Below are 23,478 nucleotides of genomic sequence, written 5' to 3' on the forward strand. Positions count from 1 at the left end.
ATTTGGCAACGGTTGCGATAAAACGGCTGCGTTATATCTGTCCCAGCTCTAATACCAAGTACCGTGGCGAAAAATGAAATTCTAACACAAAGAGGGAGTTGTGTTAAGTAAACGAAATTCGGGAGATACGTTTGCACATCTGAAAGGTGACGCCTATTCAGATTTGCGCGTTTGTCGACGTAGAGTGGTGCTAGTAGCGCAAAGCTGTACACTTCGTGAGTGTTAGTCATCGTCCAATACTAACGTAGTGAGACAAACATGCCTTTAATGAGACGAAGAAGGCACTATCAGCAGCTTACTGAGTTTGATCGAGGCCGTGTAATAGGACTACGAAGAGGTGCAAGTCGTTTCGCGATATTGTAGAAAGTATTGGCAGGGATGTATTGTTGCGATAATTTAATAATTGGGATTATAAAGGAACACAGTCTTACTAAATCATGCCAGGGAAACGTGTGAAAGAAATCAGAGGACGGTGGTAGGTACAAAACAAGTAAAAATATTTGTCAAGTTTTAATAAATGAATATATTGTAGTAATGCAAAAATCATTTTAAAAGAAGTAAGATGAGAAAAGGAAAGATTGAAACACGAAGGAAATGTAAAAGTCAGTACACAACTAGTTATGTTTTCTTTTGTTTGGCCACCAAATTTTTGTTTTAACATGGATTTCAGAGGATAAATGAAAAATCGAATACATAGGACACCAAAGTAGAGACTAATAAAAAGAAAAAGGGCGAGCCCGAATTGGAAAAGGATAAGGATGAGGAAGGTGAAAAAGGGACGCGCAGCTCAACCGGTAAGAGAAAAGGAAAAAAGAATAAAAGGGGAATAGGCACAAAAAATAAGGTGGAACACAAAGGACAGATAGAACATTAGACTGAGACAGTCACTGCGTTTTCAGCCACTCAAAATCTTCATGACAAAACAGTGTTGCTATGGCACAGGGTAAAAATTCAACGTTCTTAAATGGCCAGGGTAAAATACCAAAAGGGCCTGAAGGGCCGCCGAAAATATATTACAATTTAGGTAACATTCTCAGCTCACCATCTACCTTGTAGAAAGAGTTCCAATCATACCCAGCACGCTGCGAAGAGAGCTTCCAGACACACCAGCACAGTCGAATACCGGACTGATGAGTCGGGGAAAAATGCGAGTATATATAGCAGAGAGAGTGGGCGTGTGGAACATACTGGAAGTATCACGAGGTGTAGATTGGTAGGTGTGACGTAGCGATGTGACGTAACAGGCGGCCCGGGGCAAGTTGATGCTCGCCAGTACAGTAGCTGACTCCGAGAAGAGGTGGCCGAGAGAACCAGTGAACTAGGTATGTCTACATATGAGCGTATCGTAGACATTAGTAGCACGGGAGGGGACTTTGCAGTATCCTCAGTGCATTGGTCACAACGGTCACAGGATGACAGTACCTGAAGAAAACCGGGGTCCTTCCGCGCACGGGCTTCAGTTGGCACCAGAGTGACACAAAAAAAGCAAAGTCACCTCCGGACAGGCCATGGAGGCCCTTGGAGGAGTGGAAGGTAAAGGCTTCCACCATTGTTAACCTCGGCACGTGATGGGGTAGAGTGGTTAGCTCTACGCCCGGCCGCCTTTGCCCCCAGGAATTGACCTGGGACTCATTTTTGGCGTAGGCTGAGTGAACCTCAGGGCCATATGCACCTCCGGAAGTGGAAATCTCGTTTCTTAAATTTTACGACTTCCTGACGGGGATTCGAACCTACGTCCTTCCGGGCGAACCGAGCACGCCTTTACCGCCTCGGCCACCAGAGTGACACAGCGGACTAAAACAAATCGATTACCTGAGGGAGAGCTCCCAGCCAGACATCCCGTAGCGTTCATGCCACCAACTCAATGTCTTAGTTCATCTCGCCTTGAGATGGCTTTACTCTTGTACAGAACATGTGTCCTACGAAAAGCAACGACCATCTTCTCTCACCTGGTTTAGTTTGTTTCTCTCACGCTAGTGTTCAGATATACGACTTCTCCAAGGTACTTAAAGCTGTCAACTCCTTCTATATTACCATGCTCTGTCTTCAAGTGATGAGGGGTTGTTTTGATCTTGGTCACATATTTGTTTTTTAAATGAAATTTGGAGTCCTGCTTTATCTGCTTCCTGCTTTAGTATATTTATCTGCTCTGTAGCTGTGTTAGTGTTTCTAGACAGGATCGCGAATGCAAGGCAGTTGATATTGATACCATCATTTGATCCTCCAATATGTACTTGGTTGGGCAGTCTTTTCTTGTCCAGTTCTTTGTACCATTCACGGATGATCTTCACCAAAACACAGTTGAAGAGAACCGTAAATAGCCCATCACCTTGTGTGACCCCTGTTTCGATTTCAAACTCCTTCGAGAGTTCCCCCATGAATTTTACATTTGGACGGGTTGCCGTTAATGTCTGCTTAATAATTTCAGTCGTTTTCTCATCTGCTCCGAATTCTACCAATATGTCGAACAACACTTTCCTGTCAACTGAATCGTATTAAATTACTATTATTAATTATTATTTGTTATTTTACTTAGCATGTGGCAATAATTTACAAGTGGCCTATATGTACAAATATATACATACATACCCGAACAAGAAAACTGCATTTTATGGCGTTGTATCAAATTTGAATGTCCAGTTCCTTGATCCAGCGTTGAGCTTCAAATGTTGGTATTAGAAAGTCACTCCAGCTACCTGGATAGCACCGCAACTTGTACTCTCAATATGGAGAAATGTTTGCCTTGAGGCGTAATAGTAACGTTCTGGAGTTGAGGGATAATTCCACATATGAAGGGAGTTCTTGCATCTTCCATATTTTGCCCTCGCTCGTTTCAGTGTAGCCCTCATCTTACGCGGTAGATGATGTCAAATCAATCAATCAATCAATCAATCAATCAATCAATCAATCAATCAATCAAACAATCAATCAATCAATCAATCAATCAATCAATCAATCAATCAATCAATCAATCAATCAATCAATCAATCAATCAATCAATCAATCAATCAATCAATCAATCAATCAATCAATCAATCAATCAATCAATCAATCAATCAATTACTACTGATCTGCATTTAGGGCAGTCGCCCAGGTGGCAGATTCCCTATCTGTTGTTTTCCTAGCCTTTTCTTAAATGATTGCAAAGAAATTGGAAATTTATTGAACATCTCCCTTGGTAAGTTATTCCAATCCCTAACTCCCCTTCCTATGTCCTCTGGTAATGTGCTCCCCAGAAAATATGTTCTGCTGAGAAACGTCTCCTCCAGAGGGTTAAACTTTGTATTAACTCTTACGGTACCATCACGTAATGATGGGTGACGTGACTTCAGACTCTGCAATTCGAGAGACGGAAGGTCTTCTAAAACGGATAGTTGAAAGTTGGTCCGGATTTTCTTGTACTCCTTAATTCGAGCATTTCGTCGTTGCCGCGACAAAACCTCCTATGTGATAATATTTTTGGAGATACACTGACCCACAGCACATACATTATGAAGAGCGAGAATGTCTTGACAATATTCACACAATATTACACCTTAGATGACAGAACCTTACCCGCGAAAGTTCTAAGCTACAATATTTCACGTAAGAGTTTTTGTTCCGGCAGCGACGATTTGTTCTTCTTAAATCAGGTGGTGGACAGAACTGGAAGCCAGTATATTGGGAGTGGATTGGATGCTGCCAAGTATTAAATACATACTAGAATTTACCAGAGTGTCGATGAGTCGTGTATAAGGACAAATCAACCACACTGGTGCACAGAACTCAGTTAAGATAAAAGCAGTACCGAAGTAGAAGATCGTAAAGTATTTGCAGATGTTCCCTAACTTGGGCCACATAATTTCTCAAGGATGCTGTTGCGTGTTTTAAGCTCTATAGACAAGTTTAGGAGATAAAGCTTAAAAGAAAGTGATCAGTCTAGAGTAATACTTAAATATGTTGAATACCAGTTCCGCTGCAGACCTCGATGTAAATATTTGATATCAAGTTTAGTGTAAGTTTGGTTGTTGTTCAGATGGAAGCAAGACAACTCTGTTTTGGTAGGGTTGTAATTCAGCCTCTATTTCTTTAAGTAAGTTCCTAATGAAACCAAGTCTCTCTATTGCATTTTCTCTGTTTCCCTGAAGTCCCGATGTTGAATGTCTCGTGTTATAACATCAGCATGAGAGAATTTTCTTCGTGTTGATTCTGGGAGTTCAGAAATGTATAAATTGAATAGCAGAGGAGAAAGAACTGGCCCTTCTTGTAAATCGTTTTTGATCTTTTCCATTCTCTTGCTGTTCCCCATACACATCCGGAATCTTTTGTCACGGAACATATTGATGATGACCCGCGCGATGGTTTTATACGGAAAAATTTGGAGGATTTCTCAGTTAATACTTTCCTCCAGACTGTGTGAAAGGCTACAGGAAATGTCTTGAGCCGTTTCTGGAATCCTCCTTCAGTATAGGATAGTTTTAATAGTACTTTATCTCAACAACCGCGATTGGATCTGAAACCAGTTTGATCTGGTCAAATATATTCAAAAATAGTTGTACTAATTCTCCTGCAGATCAGCCTTTCGAAGAGATTACAACAGCAACTATGAAGGGAGTTTGGTCTGTAACTACTTAAATGGTTATCAGCTTTACCTGGTTTCAAGATGGAAATCACTTTTGCTCTTTTGAAGTCTGCTGGGAACTGATCAGTCAGAAAAATGTCGGTATAAAACTGTGCCAGCTCCCTTCCAGCATTATCTCCCATGTGTATGAGAAATCCTGGTTTAATTCCGTCAAAGTCCAGAGCTGTATTGTGTTTAACGTCTTTGAGAGTCATAAATGGTTGAGAATAATTTGATTAACTAAACGAAGAATATTTCAATTGTCTGAGGGATTTTCTTAGATCTCTAAAGGATTTTTCCTTCCTGGGATCTGGCAACGCTGGTTATTGGAGAATATAGTTCCTATATTCTCAGATATGTAGGAGTACCTTCAAGAAGCGTTGCCAATATCAGGCGTATCCGTCAGATTTTGGACTCTTAAATTCCAGTCGTAAGGGGAGAAAACAAGGTTACAGTTAAGGGGAAAATCTTGGAATTTTAAATATTTTATTGTCGTAGGTTAGGTTCATTTTATTTAGTGCATGGCTTTATATCCTCTCCGGACATCCCTTTTCAGATGATCATGAGTTTTACCTAACTTATGCATTACATTATTTCTATTTTACTTAGATGAGGCTATTATGTAGGGGAAACGGAGGAGATAAAGAGGCTATCTTTACTCCCTGCTAGTGCTAAATTCTATAATCAAGTGATCTGACTGTTAAATAAACACTGCGTACTTATAATGCAGGACAAAATACTGATTTGAGACTCAAATATAGTTTCTTTCATCATATATTTGCAATCAAGTACAACATAAGTTTCAAGACTCCGGCAGATAAATGTTTAAAGTGTTTTGAACCAGAATATAGCACGATACGAATATATCACTGAAAGATAAGTTGCTAGCTGAATCACGTTAAAACGCATTTCACAAACTCTTGCGAACACGGAATGAGGCTAAAATTACTTACTCTTTCGACTGTCAGAAGAACGCTATGCTGCCAAAGCTTCCCCACCCCACTGCCTACTACAGTCGTCAGCCTTGCATACATAATTTTACAATATACGAAGGAACATCTACGACAGATCACTTGAAAGAAAACACGTCTGGACGGTTTCCGACGATGCACTCGATTGGCCTTTTTTGCCGATGGTTACTGGGGGAAGAAAACAAAAACCAAATTATGATGGGTATGTTAAGTGGTTTGCAAGTGACCATCCAAATAACATAAAAGCAGTACTTGTAGTTTTTACGGTACCAAGGCATTCTTTTATACCAAAAGGCAGATAATTCGTGGCAATAAAATGTGAAGAAGGGAAATGGTTCTAAAGTCAGGGGATTTTAGAGACTTTTTCACAAATTTGCAACTGTTATCTGTCGAGATAATTTTTGTAACTAGAAGAAAACAGTCAGTGAAGTTTTAAAACCAGTTGCTAACTGGCAATTCAAATTTTCTCCCACGCATACATTCATCATATAGGGGAACGGAACCACAGCAACCATTCAAGGCGAAGCAACATATTTCGGAAACCTGGGGGGACCGAAAGGTGTTTGTAGAAGTGAACCAATATAGCTTGGTGATTTACATAAAGTTACAAAAGGCAATGACGTTTTAAATCCACTCAAAAAGCATTATGATGGTGAATGAGAATGGTGGTGGATGGGAATCTAATCCAGGTCTCAGTTTCTACAAGGAAATGGCAAATTACAGACGACTGAAGTTCCAAGAGCAGGAAGAACAACAGGAGGAAGAGGAGGATGAGCCAGTGGTTGACAAAAATGATATCTGAAACACTGTTCTCAAAGAAGACAATATTGATTTACTCTTAATGTTGAAGTAATCATTGAAGATGAAAATGTTCCCATTTTTTCATTGTAAACATTGTCATCTAATAAGAACTATCTTGAACTTAACGAGAAAATAAGAAATTCTGAAATTTTCCTCAGAATACATTCCAAACCACATGGTGTCCATTGTTCCAGTACTGAATATGTCCAAAACTCGACATGTCCAAAATATTTTCATTATTATTTAACTCTAGTAAAATGCTTAATTATTGTCATAGCTGTTATTTTAATCCTAACATTTGCCTTTATCATAATACACATTCTGATATGTTTTAAACCCGATATTAACATTGTTAACAGTTTTTCAGTTTTTCTCAGTTCACTTTAACATGGACAGATTGAGTTTTGGAACTAACCGATTCATTGTTCCTTAACACTTCTCCATATATTATTAGACAACTGAATATTATTATTCCAAAACTGACTATTACGGCCACAGATCTTAACATCTCGGGAATAGGACCAGCTTTTGTGTGGTTAGACCGTATGCGTTTGCAGAGTTTCGCCCAGACGTGTCATTTGTGCTCAACAGTTGAATTGGCGCGCCCCTACAAGACTCTGCTTACTAGTGGCAGACCGACTATCTGTCTATCTATAAATGTTCTCATTCCCCACCCTGAAGGGGTGGGGACGGCCACCTAGAGCGTAACGCACTCTCTCTGGCCAAGAGATGCAGGCGGGTTGGGAAGATGTGATGGAAGAAAGAGGTGGGTAAAGGATGTGAAGAAGTAAGAGGTGGGAGAGGAATTATGCCTGCAGACCAACAGCTGGTGCCGCGTGTTAGCAAATAGTAATTGCTAACCTGCTAAAGGAGAAGTGAATTCTCCGTTCAAAAATATGTACTTACCATGAGTATAACAATTGATTATTAGTACCTTCTTCTTCCCGGGAATTTTCTAATTAATTAAGATCTGCTCTGTATGTGCATTGAGCCTAGTTCTGAGGCAGGTACCTTGCCTGATGTCAGTCATATATATGGAGGTATTTGTTCACTTAATTGTGTTTCTTTGGTTGTTGACGTGTTGCATAGAGCTGAAGTTGTGTGTTAACATGGGAAATAAATAGTCTTCCACTGATGTAAAGTATTAACCACTAATGGAAAGACACCGCGAACACTCAAAATCTCGATAAATGTGTCTTTCCCTTATTATAACTGTTAAACAGAACAATATAAACAGGAAGTTATAAAATAAACTCGATAATTATAGCCTTTATAGAATTAAAATATTACCACTCAAAATGAAAAGGAAAATTTGTTGCATGGCACAACAGTTCCTCCTGAACGATCTCCAGGGCTACCCCTGTTTGAAGTGTAGAATGTCAATAGTTTCTGTTTATAGATCTATCGCATGCTAGTTTGGCCCAGTATGTGTACTCACCTGAAGACAATACGCTACTGTTTATTGTGCATGTTTCTCTTCCCGCCACAACTGCTGAACTACTGAATGCTGAGTCAACGGTCTATTCCAAGAAGGGTTCGTGTTCACAGCACATTCCAAATCAGTGACCCAAGGACAGAAGGCAGGTAATCTCCACCATTTGGCAGTCCATTCTGGGCAAATTTTAAACTAATACAGCCAGGATCCTAGTCATAACATACTAATTAAATTTATACCACATATTTGTAGTGTCTTTCTGACTGTTATTGTACAATTTCAAAATCCTGAATTAATTTGATCACTCATAATCGATTTATTTTGAAAACATATGAAATTAATTTTGTTTCACGCATGCTTGTCTTTAGGTGCACTTTTCTCTAAAAGTAAAACTCTTACAGGTACCTAATTTTTTGATAGGATATAATACAAGAAATTTGATGTACTAAACACAAAATTATTTTTAAAGTGACCAAATGTTTTTCAAAAAAAAAATTTTTAAAGTACATAATTTAATTTACCATAAAAAATTACTCATTTTATTTTTATATTTTAAATATTTTTGATTGCAGTAGCATAATTTTATGTTCACCTCTCTGAGGGTGGTTCCAAGGTACACCATAGAAAAAATCAGATATTTACCTTCAATAGTTACTGAGAAATGTGCACCTGAATGTCTGAAAACTCAATGTTTGAGTAAATGAAGAAATAAAAAAAAAGATCACTGACAAGTATCTAGAACATTCCCGCCATGTATTCAGCTTGTGTTTGGCTTTCTTCTTCTTCTTTCTTCTTTCTCTCCATCCTCTTCCTGGTCCTTGATTCCTTAGTCAGGGCCTGAGCATCTTTTTCCGCCTTCATGAGTCGTTGTTTATCAATGGCGTGAAGAGCTGTTGTCAAGTTTTCTCCAGGATTTATGCCTAACTTCCTCAACACAGTTTTCCTGGCTGCAGTTCCATCATTAAAGCAAATAACTGCATCCAGTACACCTATTTTTAGAGTATTCAGTCCAACAAATACTGTTTTGGGTACCCTTTCCCAGATACAATGATTAAAACTTTCATTTGGGTTTTGGGTATTCCCATGCAAGCACTTTCGAAGAAGGTCCCTATCACTTAGATTCCTGTACACTGGCTTGATTGCTTCCATTACAGCTAATGGCAGAGAATGTTCATGATGGTATTCCATTCCTGTTACTTTTGACTTTTGGTAGCCACACCAAGAGTCAGCACCTTTTGGACAAAGATAATGCTGTGGGTTACTATCAGTCGATAACTTATGAAAATAAGTAGCCCATACTGCCTCCCTCATTTTACGTTCATCTGTACACCCTGTGTGCCTCCTTATTGCCATTCCATAATACTGTTGCAGCAGATCAATCTGCACATCAGTTAGTCGACCCCGTCCAGACAGTGATTTCCCATCCGATAATTTTTTCCCTTGCATGTCTTTGCGCAGCTTTCGCAGTCTTGCTCCCATTCGTTTCTGAACATGACCACAGCATTCAAGTTTGGTAATTTTCACCTCTGGGCCATATATATTTGCCTCACTCACCCTTACAAAGCCCTTGGAGTCACCATCCCCCAGATAGTGTATGTACCTGACACCACGTGTGGTCTCTGATCTCTGAAATATTCTCATTGCACCCTCACTCTCCATGCCCCCACTGTACCCATCATAGTTTTTGACACAGTTGTGATTATATTCCTTATCCCTTGTACAGTTATGACAATATTTGGTCAAGCATTCAACATCAATCACTTTCCCAGTCTCTAAAGCAGTTGCAGTAACCACACCATTCAGTGATGTATGACCACGCTTTTGCCAAGAACCATCCAAGGCAACAGCCATATCTTTACAGTCATCATTCAGGGCTACTGCTTCATTCACTGCTCTAAGCATAGAGTCCTCTGCTACCTCCTTTAGTGCATTGTGAAGTATGTCAGTAAAAAGAGAGAATCTTGGTGGAGGTGGCAAATCCATCATAGCACAAAGAGTCTGAGCTGACTTACCACCTTTTCCTATGCACCTCATACTGTAGAAAAGTCTAATGTTCACATCATAACCTCTATCAACTTTCTTTGATGTCATAGATGAAGCTGAAGCCCTACATGAACTACAGATTATAGTTAACTTAGTGGCCAGTCCCTTTCTACTTGTAGTGTCTTCAAACAAATTAATACATTCAACACCTTCACAATATTTACACTTTACAAACTGTTTCATAAGTTCAGATAACAAACCAGTATCAACTACAACATATCCTTCACTAGCTTCACCTTCAAATGTATCATCCTTACTCTCAGTCTGTATATATGAAAGTTTCCTCTTGGATGAACTAGGCCTATCCACTGTTTCAGAAGAACAACTTACTGGAGTGAGGTTAGAGCTATTGTTTACATCTCTATCAGTAGAACTGCCTGATTTTTTAATGTATAAATTGCCGTAAAACTTTCGTTTACCAAACCTCTTTGTTCTACCCATCACAAAAACAATAGAATAGTAACACAGAGTACGGATAAACGTATACGTTTTGCATAAAAGAACTATAAGCCTACAGCACTCGTTTCTATGGAATCAAAACAAACAATAACCACATGTAACTAAACAAATGCAGCCTTCACTATCATCTGTACATAAGGCCAGTACCAACATAGAAAATGTTCATTTACCATACATATATTATGTGAGAAGTGAAATGTTCAAAGAGAAAATATACCGAGAGAACAAGACACTGGAATGAGGAAATGGGCGTGTCAGCTAGTGGCGGCCATTTTTAAAAACCCAATATATGCCATTTAAACGGATAAATACAACCAAAAAATTATATAGGCTTGTAGAGAAAAGCATGACGAATAATTTAAGACATAAAACAAAAAATGCATTTTTTGACCGATAATACCTGCCTTCTGTCCTTAATAAACACATTCCAGTGGTTAAAGTAGTACACCATTCTTCAGTCGTGTCGTCATTAATAAAATAATAATAATAATAATAATAATAATAATAATAATAATAATAATAATAATAATAATCAAAATATACTTTGAAAGTACTAAGTCGTTTTCAGTAGGTATATGTACTGAAGAGAATATAAGTACAGAAAAAAATGGCCACCAATATGATCCAAACTCACAGCCTTCCGATTTTGCGTCGGATGTCTTACCAGTTGAGTTGTGGTGAATGAGGTCATATTTGTTCTGTTGGAAAGGATTCTAATGTTCGGAACAACTGCAGTCACAACTGTAGAGTGCGGGCAAATCGCCTGTTGAGCCGGATCTCTAGATTACATCCTTTCCTAGAGTTCCTTCCTTCTGTTCATAACAATGTCATTCTTTAGCTATGACATCAGCTTCTGGGTGATTTCCGACAAAAGAGTAGCGTTACCAAAATGTTGCAAAGTTCGGGCTGGGAAGATTGGAGAAGAAGACGAGCTGCTCGACTCCAAGTGGTATGTTCCGAGCTGTCAGTGGAGAGACGGCGTGGAATGAAATTAGTAGAAGGATAAGTTTGAGTTGTGTCTTTAAAAGTAGGAAAGATCACAGTATGAAGATAGAGTTCAAGAGGACAAATTGGGGCAAATATTCCTTCATAGGAAGGAGAGTTAGGAATTGGAATAACTTACCAAGGGATATGTTCAATAAATTTCCAATTTCTTTGAAACCATTTAAGAAAAGGCTAGGGAAACAACAGATAAGGAATCTGCAACCTGGGTGACTGCCCTAAATGCAGATCAGTATTGATTGATTGACTTATTTATTTATTTATTTATTTATTTATTTATTTATTTATTTATTTATTTATTTATTTATTTATTTATTTATTTATTTATTTATTTATTTATTTATTTATTTATACCGATTGCTCTGAATATGGCCTAATTAATGAAATCGGTAAGAAAATAAACAATGTTTTAGTTAAAGAGGTAATTCAAACCAAGTTTCTATATATGCTTGGATGTCATGGTTTTCCACAACTTCACTAACAACAAATTATATCATACATAGTTACAGCCCCCCTGGTGGCCATGATCGTAAAGGCGTTGTAGTCTGAACGGTCTGACCCCATGGTTAGCCAGTTCGATTCCCGGTGGTCTAAAATTTTCACCATCAGAATGTTGGCCGGCAGGGTAGGGGAGGTGGTGGTATACAATTTCTAACCACTAGATTGCGTGCCAAAAGCCTGGATTAAATTCCGAACTTCTTCGCAGTGCTCATATGGAGTGAGGGCATATGACGCTGTTGATGTTGATTCGTCCGTCGTATGGAGACGTTAAGCCTTGAGCAGATCCCTTGGTGCTATTCGACAGGAGTAGGCTATGTGCCGGCACCGGGTTTCACCCTTTCCCTTCCTACTATCATATATCACGTCATTCATTTCATCTCATGAACTCCTCTGATGAGGTTGACGTCAGGAAGGGCATAAGGTCATAAAACCCGCCATGACAGATTCGTTTCAGGTGATAACCGACCTCGTAGAGAAACGGGACAAGGGTTGGACAAACAAACATAATTATCTAATATTAATAAAACGGTTACATTTGAGCTTAATCCTTTGGTAGTTTTATGCTGGGGATTAGTGAAATTGTCTTTCAAAAGGCGGAGTTAAGCCGGGTGATAAAATTTTATAAAAATACACAGGATGTTTTAATGGAGACTTTTTTATTTATTTATTTATTTATTTATTTATTTATTTATTTATTTATTTATTTATTTATTTATTTATTTATTTATTTATTTATTTATTTGAATATGTTAGTTTTAAACCCCGTATGTCACATTTTTTGACAATTTCGTTTCATGTGACAAAATGAATATTGAAGGGTGGGTAGCCTACATGATTTTGTGGAGGACACCCCCGCAAGCCTGCTGTATAAAATGGCCGTGAAGGGCCGTTAATACTTGGTTTGGTTTTGAAAATCCGTAAGTCACTGAATTGTGGGTTTTCTCAAGGTAACAGTGTTTTACTGCTAGTGTGTGCTCTCAGCATCAGCTGTTGGTAACAAGGATTTCACTAATCGCGGGTTTTGCGTTTGCTATACACCCCGATTATTGTGCAGGCATGTCTTATTCTGACGATTAATGATTAACGAAAAACAGGAATTACATAGAAATATGCATTTTTATAAATATAACAAAATACAAACAGAAAGAGAGAAATAAACTTCAAATGCAAGCTACAATAACAACGAAGTGTATCCTCGAAATATTAATGTACCTTACAGGTAGTTTGATATTTAACCTAATATTTGTTTACTAGTAATTTAATTGAAACTAAGATAACTTCTCCAACTGTTCTAATTTATCTTCTGGAATACTGTATATAACTGGAGAACCATTAACAAGGAGTGAATGGAGTATTTTCATTTTCATTTAAGAAGCATGTTCCATGTATCATTATGTATTAAAATATTTATAATATTATATATTTCTTGTACAGGTTGGGAGGAATTTATTGGTACTATAGGTTTTTATGCATGAACAAAGCTGATATACACCAGTAAATCATACAAATATGAATTTGGCTTTTCTTTAAGTCAAAATCACTATCAGTTACTACTGATCTGCATTTAGGGCAGTCGCCCAAGTGGCAGATTCCCTATCTCTTGTTTTCCTAGCCTTTTCTTAAATGATCGCAAAGAAATTGGAAAATTATTGAACATTTCCCTTGGTAAGTTATTCCAATCCCTAACTCCCCTTCCTATAAACGAATATTTGCCACAATTTCTCCTCTTGAATTCCAACTTTATCTTCATATTGTGATCTTTCCTACTTTTAAAGACACCCCTCAAACTTATTCGTCCACTGATGTCCGCCCACGCCATCTCTCCTCTGACAGCTCGGAACATACCAATTAATCGAGCAGCTCATCTCCTTTCTCCCAAATCTTCCCAGCCCAAACTTTGCAACATTTTTGTAACGATACTCTTTTGTCGGAAATCACCCAGAACAAATCGAGCTGCTTTTCTTTGGATTTTTTCCAGTCGATGGTGCAGTGTTGTTCTTTTGGTTTTAAAATCCCGCAAGTCACAGAGTTTTAAATTGATCTATAGGCAATGTTAATAGAAAAGAAAGAAAAAAAGAGAAAACGGAAATTATTACTCGACAATACATAAAACTAGTAGAACTACTGTAACGAGGTAGTTCCATACTATCCCTTAACCCTATGTACCTAGTGGCTCTAGACTTCAACGAAGTTATATTGTCTAGGTTACCTTAGGCACAATTCGGTTCCTGGCTGACATGTATCACATCCTTTCCTTCCTTCAATTTCCTGCTCCACCTTCCCCTAATAATGTTAAATAATTTTGCAATTCTATCCGGGTGCATCCATTCTCTGTTCAATAACTTTACAATTGTATACAACTGATTTTCGTTCTCAATTTTCTTTACATCCTCATCGTCTATGAATTTTTCTCGTATTTCCTTTGTCATAGGGCAATCTTTTATAAGATGTGCCCATCCCATCTCTTCAGAGCATATTAGACATTTATTTTCATCCCTGTTCCTTCTATATGCTTTATTTTTATGTATCCCCATTAACCACCATATTATACCCCTCATTCTCTTTTTTGTTATAAACTCTACATTTATTCTCATTCTCCCATATATATTACAAAATTCTTCTAGTGACCTCTTACTTCTACATTGTGCATCAATGTCTTGTTTTTCAATATCCTTAATTCTTAGAACTATTTTTTTACATATTTTCCACTTCTCAATACATTCTTTTTCCCAGTAACATCCCATTCCAATCGTTTCTAAAATATTCCGTACCCCATCCACCCAGTATCCTTGGTTCTGATGTTTCATTTGGTGCTGATATGCTATCTGTAAAATTTCGCCCCCTTCTCGCAACTTCATTCTCAACCCATACTTTATTATCCTTTTAATAATGTCCACTCGTAGACTTATATCTTTGCACATCATTCTCACTCCACAATTAGCTGTACAGCTGGGTAGACCCATAATTATTTTCCCAAATCTACTCGTAATTGTATCAAGTGAGTCAACCCTTTCATCAACTCCCCAAATTTCCGCTCCGTACAACACTCTAGATTTAACTACTGCATTAAAAACATTTTAATGCACTCTGTAGTCTGTGTTGGGCATCTTCTTCTCTAGTATGCTAATGGCTGACAGTGCACTCAAGGCAATGTTAATAAAGAATAGAACTTCATATCCTACTTCCATGATGTCTTGCTATAATTATTAATCTTCAGAGGCAAAAATATTTACAAATAGTTTATGGTTTATTCACCTATCAGTTTTTTCTGTTTTTCCACAAGTTTCTATTTCGTGACCTACGGGATTTCAAAAATAACCGGTTAATTTACAGTCATAACTTTTTCAAAATTATGGTGTTAATAATGTTGTGTAAATAAAATGTCCGCCATTTTATATTATAGTCTTAAACCTCTGGTCTGTACAGCATGTAATGAACCTGAGGCAACCCCATGAACTAAAATCACTAATCTCGAGAGCGCTGTGACAGACTAATACAGTGGAAGCTTTCTTCTGACGATGGCTGTACAGCTCGTTTCATTTACATGTTAGTAGCAGCATTCGTTATACGTTAGCGACCCATTTCGAAATAGAGCAGACCACCATTTCATTTCTGTAATGTCGAGTGGTTCAGACATAAACAATGTGATTGTGATTCCGAACTGGCGGTGGCTAAGTGCTCCGGCTTTAATATTCACAGAAACTGGTTAGTCGAGGAAGAATGAGATTTTTATTAATGAAATGGGCACAGATCCACGAGTTAACTACTAAACAAGGAAAATAATGTAGTAACGTACTCGGTAAATCTCCATGTTCATTACACCGCATGCACTGAAACGTTGAGTCAAGGTGATAAAGATAGGATACGACCAACGCTGCGACCAGACGTTATGTGTTTCGTATAACTGGGCATTTATTTATTCAATAATCCTCTAGTTATATTTTCCGGTTTATCCCCTAATTCCAGATTGTCTCCACCCACTTACCTTATATGTTTCGGGCGGTTGTGTAGTCTTCTCTGTTCAAGCTTGCAGTTTGAATTCCCGGCATGCTTGCTAATATCATTTACTACTTGTACTCCGACAAAATCTATAATAAGATATAAAGAAAGACTGTGAGCTTGTGTCTATATAACGGATAATTTCAAAAACTACTGTACTGATTTTGATATTTCTATCACCATTTGAAAGATATCGTCATTCCGGTTAACGTAGGCCATGCATCATCCTCGAATATGAAAGAGTTCCCGTGAGAACTGTAAATTGGACCCTCTGGCACATTAGCATACACCGGCCCCGTGGTGTAAAGTTAGCGTGCCTGCCTCTTACCCGGAGGCCTCGGGTTCGATTCCCGGGCAGGTCAGGGATTTTACCTGGTTCTAAGGGCTGGTTCAAGGTCCACTCAGCCTACGTGATTAAAATTTAGGAGCTATCTGACGGTCAGATGGCTGGTCTGATCTAGAAAGCCAAGAACAAAGACCGAGAGGATTCGTTGTGCTGACCACACTACACCTCGTAATCTGCAGGCCTTCGGGCTGAGCATCAGACGCTTGGTAGGCTATGGCCCTTCGGGGCTGTTGCGCCATGGGTTTTGGTTTGGTTTGGTTTGGTTTTTGGCACCTTACCATTACCATATTACGAAATATCGAATTTGTCCTAAAAAGATGAGACATAGCTCATGGTATGGCCGAAAACCCAACCGTTTTCGAGATATTGACAACGCACTCCCCCACTGTAGAAATCGAACGAATATTTTTTTCCTCATCTGAGTCACTCTCTTCAAGTTTGTGTATAGGTTGAGGGTTTAATACATATTGGGTAGTATCCTCATCGTTTAGCTCCTGCTGGGTAGGTTCATTTTTATCCATTTGAATCCACTCCGCGAGTTCCTCTTCAGATACGTGATCCAAAGGATTGTTGATGGTTACACTTCTTAAAACATCCAAAACTTCAGACACTGGTTTGGGATGTTGTTCCTCCTCAACAGTCGGTGGTGTTGAATCAAATGTAGGATCCGCAGTTCGCCGAAGTTTTCCCCAGCACCGTTGTAAAGTAACTTTTTTCACTTGAGCCCAGGACAGTGCGAGATGGCATAGACGGCATCTTGTACATTACACTTTTTTTTTTTGAAATTCAGTTACATCATACTCAGATAAACGAAAGGACTCCTATAAAAAATCATTTAAAGTTCTGGATTACCCCTTGATCCATTTGCTGAATCACTGACGTAATAATAGGCGGCAGAAGTGTAGCAAATATATTTCCAGAAACTAACTCAGCTACTGTTGGGTGTGCTTTACAGTTGTCCAAAAGAAGGATGGCTTTGCTGTCTTCTGGTAGACCAAGGTTTTGGAAGCTTTCTTTGACTTGTGGCACAAAATTATGAAAGAACCATTCTTTGAATAGGGTGGCGATCATCCACGCATTTGATTGAGCGTCATAATGAACAGGCAAGGTCATAACGTTCTTAAATGTCCGAGGTTTTCTAGATTTACCAATTACAAAAGGAGTTATTCGGTGGCATCCAGCACATAGCAAAACTGTCAATCTGTCTTTGATTTTTTAAACCCTTTAGCCGCCTTTTCATCTCCCGCAGCTAGAGTAGATGTTGGTAAGCACCACCATAGTGGGCCTGTTTCATCAGCATTGTAAATCTGATCAGCTGTTAGATTATTAACTGCGATTATTTCTTCAAACTCGTCTTTGTATTTTTCTGCTGAATCTTGGTTTGCTGCAAGTTTCTCTCCGGTTACATAAAGTCATTGAATTCCATGCCGAAACTTAAAGTTTCTGAGCCAGCCATCATAAAAATTGCATTCACCTTCTGCAACACCTAAGTCTTGTCCAAATTCCTTTGCCTTTTCAATAACCATTGGTTCCGTTATCGGCTTTCCTTCGGAGCGTACTACACTGAACCATTTGTACAATAAGCTATCTAATGGTTTCAGTTTTATTTTTATGTTTGTCCGGAAGCCAATTTTTCAGTTGTTACCGATTGAGAATCAAATTTCATTAGTTCATTCTTTTGTTCATTTATGTCGTAAATGGTTGACGAGCCAATATTAAATTAATTCAACAAAATATTTCTATTCTCATCTTTCTCCAGGCATTTGATGATTTACAGTTTCTGGTTGATGGTCAGAATTACGTGCTTACGTTTCTCTCCTGATTTGGAACTTGAAGAAGGTTTCGGTTTCGAGAACATTGTCACTGCTTAAATACCAAGAAAACTTCCACAGGGCACTTTGATATGTATGTTCACTACATTACTGCACTATTGTAATACGGATCCTAGATCGCAAGAAAAAAACTGTAGTGAAAAGTGCTCGCAATCAAAACAATGAACTGAACGCGTGTGTGGTGACAGCCAACAATGCCGATTGTGCCTAACAATAGCAGACTCGTAGTGGAAACTTCCGGGTGGTTTCGCACCGCGCCGTGCGCTTTAACTGTCACAAACATAAAACAAGCATTAAAAAATCCTGGAATTATTCCGGATCTTTGGATGCCAGACTAATGGAATTCTACTGCTCTAAACTAGATTTTAAGCTGGAATATGTTTGTAATTACATAAACTAGTCATACAAAGCAAATGCGTATTGGACGGTGGGATTCTTCCTCCTACCTTAAACTTGGCTGAGTTGATGAAAATGTTCTTCTTTCCTTTTTTTTTTTACCACTTTTCCAACACCGGTGGGGTCACGGCTGCGAACTTTGTCACACATGTGTGGATTTGGCCGTGTTTTACGGCCGAATACCCTTCCTAACGCCTACCCTATATGAAGGGATGTAATCACAATTGCGTGTTCCTGTGGTGGTTGGTAGTGTAGTGTGTTGTGTGAATATGAAGAGGAAAGTGTTGGGAGAAACACAAACACTCAGTCCCCGGGCCAGAAGGATCAATCAGAGGTGATAAATATCCCATCCCCGGTCTGGAATCGAACCCCGGACCCTATAAACTGAAAGCCTCAACGCTGACCATGCAACCAATGAGTTGGGCAGCTGAGTTGATGCCAATACGGGATAAAAATGAGATGTATAAGTGGTAACTTTCATTCGTCATACACATTAATAGGGTCTATATGGATAGGAGTTTACTCTGAGCTGTCGCCGTTCATTGCCTCAGATTGCTTTGATCTTCTTCTTTCTGTTTGATCATTTTTCTTTAATTCTTTCCATATTGCCCTGTGATATACCACTTTGAAGTCTGTAGAATATAATTTGACAAGGCATGTGCTATTTCATACGACTAGGGGCTTCGGAAAATTTGGAGCCTTTGCAGTCGTTAGACCAAGCGAAGTCGGGGCAGGCCGCTAGCAAGATTCATAAAATAAATTTAACGATATATGCATATTAGCAATCTCATGGACCGTGCTATATAATATTATGACCCAGGTTTTTCGTCTTCTTCAAATCAAAAGGCCAATATACATTCCTTCGACTTATTTAATAATTTAAATGCCAATAGGCATTTTGTGTCCCTCAGCACGTGGTTTCAATGTATCTCTTAATTTTGGAAAATAAGTTTCCCATTAAAAAAGCGTACTCACCATGTTTTGGTTCGGAGACCCAGTTTCGAACATGCCACTTCATCTCACTCAGGAAGATATGAGAATTTCAAATTCTTTTAAGGATTTTCCGGCAGCAGTTTGTTTTCTAGAGTGCCCGAATGTCCCTCATTAAGACACTTCCCTCTTTTAAGTATGACATACAATGCAGAGGCTGGAGAACGGGGAGACTAAAGGGACTTTGGAAAACCAAATTTTATAAGGATGTTTGGAAGAGGATGACTGCAGAGGGTGTTCGACTCGTTGGCTGAACGGTCAGCGTACTGGCCTTCGGTTCAGACGGTCCCGGGTTCGATTCCCAGCCGGGTCCGGGATTTTAACCTTAATTGGTTAATTCCATTGGCACGGGGGCTGGGTGTATGTGTTGTCTTCATCATCATTTCATCCTCATCACGACGCGCAGGTCACCTACGGGTGTCAAATAGAAAGACCTGCACCTGGCGAGCCGAGCCCGTCCTGGGATATCCCGGCACTAAACGCCATACGACATTTCATTTCATTTTTACTGCAGAGGGTGGGGTTAGGTGGTGGGAGGTTCTGAAGGAACTTTTCCAAATACTCAACCATCTGGAAGACGAACAAAGAACGAGGTGGAATTATTACGCAACAGCAATGTTGCAACAGGAAGTTCTGTATTTTGCCATGAGCTTTATTGTTATACATTTTTCTTCTTTCTTGGCCGTACATGTGCCACAATGGACACGCTTAAGTATCACTCAGGGTCGGCTCTTCTGATCATTAGAGAGTACTCCCTGCGGGTGGATGCCTCAGCCCCTGGAATGCCGTTTCTATTCAAGGCCTTTTCGGTATTACATCACCATGTTGCTGTCGGAAGTCCGCGAGCTCTCCTTGGTTCCTCGATTGCAAGAGTTCTCTTAACGGGATGATCTTCATCTCGACGTGGTACGTGTCCATACCAGCGCAACTGCCGCTCCTCCAGTTTATCACTGATAGGGGCTGTATTAAATAATATAGCTCATATAGCATATAGTTCATTGCGCACTCGGTCCAAGAGGTTGACATTGCTGACCATCGCAGCATCCGCATTTCCGGTATATGCATTTGCTGATCATGCTTCTTTTGCGTTGTACAAAACTTGTAGCCGTAATTGGGGGCAAGTCTAGCAACACTCATGTATATCTTGCCTTTGAGCTTTATAGGCATTCGCCTGTCACATAAGAGGCCAGTCAGTAAACGCTATTTGGTCCATCCAACGTTCATGCGATACTTCACGTCGTCATCAATCGTCGTATCGGTGGTAATAACTGAGCCCGGGAACTTGAATTTTATTCGTTATTCACCCGCTAAGAAAACTGTAAGGGGTAGATCTTGAACTTCTGGTTTGGTGAAGTTACAGAACATATACTCCGTCTTCTCACGGCTTATTCTGAGTTCATATGGCGCCAAAGCATTTCTCCAAATTTCAGTGGCTGCCTGGACATCTTCACGTGTTTCACAAACTTGGACGATGTTCTGTATTCACTAATCAATGATGGTGATACCTATGACACATCGCCGAACTTCAAATTCCATTTATGAGTAGATTGTGTTTACTGTATGAATACCTAACAAGAAAAACGTCAACACATTCTCAAGGTGAGATAAGTCGTAACATAGTAGATGTACTGGAAAGTGTAGCTAGAATGTAAAATAAAGCTTAAAGTGAAGCATTAAATATTAAAATGATAGACAAGGTGAGGAATAAATAAATAGTGAAATATAACTCTCACAAGTTCTCTCCTACTACTATGGCGGCAACTATTCTACCGATGTGATTAATAGAAGAATAAGCTATTAATTTTTGTAATGAACTTTGGTTTAATCCCCTATAAAAATTACTAAAGCTGAAATGAATAATACAAACCCACGCTGGTGCTTCTGTTGATTTAGCACTTTTCTCTCTTCTAGTATTAACACTCGCATTAGCACTTCCTTTATGATTACCTTTTATGTTATATGGATATCATTGATGACCCACAGTTTTTACTGTGAAGGGATAAATCATTCAAGTCATTAAAGCCAAAAACAATCTAAAAATAGGAGAAAAATAATATATCAAATAATTTGACGCTATGGAATATGTACCCTCAATAAAAGAATCCTTACCCAAATCCAAATAATATACATAATTCCAACTCCCATACGCAATTATCCACGCAATAGCTATTAATAAAGCTACATCCCCAATTCGATTAGATAGGGCCGTTAATAAACCCGCTAGATTGAGAGATCAATACTTTTTGAGTGCAAATCAAATGTTATAGTTAACTACAACCCTAATATGCTCATTCTAAGGCACCTTGATTTCATTCATGATATAATCCTAATAATAAGATAAGTAAAAATATTGTACTAATAATTCCTGTAGTAGTTGCTATAGCTCCAATGGCACCAGTTAGAGGTCAAGGTCTTAGGTTAAACAAATGATATGGGTGATTTGAATGTGTTACCATAATTTACTTCGCTAGAATAAAGGGTGACTAAAATAGCAAAAACATATGATTGAATAATAGCTATTCGAGTGTTAATACTAGTTACTTGCTTGAAGGGCAAACAATTGAAGTAATCTGAACACTTCTCCCTGCAATTACACTTATCTTCATCGCTCTACCGTCTCTCCGACTTCTTTACCTTCTTGATGAATCAATAGACCCCCTTATCACAGTAAAAACTGTGGGTCATCAATGATATTGAAGTTATGAATATACAGACTTTACCACTCCTTATGAATTTGACTCATACATACTCCCTTACAACGAAATACCTATAGACGGTTTTCGATTATTAGACGTAGATAATCGAACTGTACTTCATATAAATACACCTATTCGAATTTTAGTTACCGCCGCTGATGTCCTCCATTCTTGAACAGTCCCAACCTTGGGGGTGAAGGTTGATGCTACCCCCGGTCGATTAAACCAAACAAGTTCTTTTATAAACCGACCTGGGTTATTTTATGGCCAATGTTCAGAAATCTGTGGGGCCAACCATAATCATTTATTCAGAAAACTTCACGCTCACAAAAATATCTGATCTTCAATTTTTAAAGAAGTTTCATAGCGGGTGAGCAAATGTTAACGCTTTAGTATTTGTCTTGTTACACTCCTAACCATCAATTTTGAGCCATCAGTTCAACCCTACGGGGAATTCTTGATATTACCGATTTTCTTATTACAGATCTTTAGAGCATCGATTTCTTCTGTCTTCAGTTTCGAAGGTTCCTAGAAGTGCCTCGTAAATTCATATCTATTAACATCCTTAGATCCTTATGCTCCATTCTAACTACTAAACACTGAAAGCCAAAGCAGCCTAATAAGAATATTTATGTATTCGTAACTATTGTTTATTTGGAGTTATTATAGAACGATATGAGGCTACATGAAAGCAATATTATATGTAGTAATTCAACAAGAACTCCAGAATTATTCTAAAATAACATGGAGCTTAAGATGCATTTATTTCAACTATTTAGCGAATAACTACGGAATTAAATATTTAATGATAAATACAACTGCACGAATATAAAACAAATAAAACTCCTTGGCATTACTAACCCACATAGAGAACAAAACTTTGAGCACGGAAGTTAAGTGTTATGCTTGCATTTAGAAGCTTTGGGCCATAGTCTGCAAAATACTGCGTCTCTCAACTTCATAACAATAACACACGTAAATGTGATACTGAAGACAATTGAAGCACGATATGCAGCGAAGAACCTGTAAGGATGTTTAAGCGCGCTATTCTGATGAAATTGTGCAAAGACTCGCATCGCCCTCAAACCCCCGCGCACTCTTCTTTGTAACGGGGTGAAAACTAATGTCATTCCAGCGTTGACCCTGTAGCTCTTTCAGATCTTTGTAAATTATTTTACCCCCCTAATGTCCAGTTACAGTCTCAACTTTTCAAGCCTATCGAAGATGAAGTGATCTGCAATTCTAGCCCTTGTGACGCTTTGTCTTATCTCTATCGGGTATACCTTAGATTGCGATGGAATCATAGATTAGTACATTCTTCACACATTGTTTAGTTTTGCTATAATTATGCGGCAGATAAAACCGTGCAAATCTGGCACACATAGGGCAGTTTGACGTGGCAATATG

Source organism: Anabrus simplex, chromosome 1, assembly GCF_040414725.1.
Source record: "Anabrus simplex isolate iqAnaSimp1 chromosome 1, ASM4041472v1, whole genome shotgun sequence".
Taxonomy (NCBI): domain Eukaryota; kingdom Metazoa; phylum Arthropoda; class Insecta; order Orthoptera; family Tettigoniidae; genus Anabrus; species Anabrus simplex.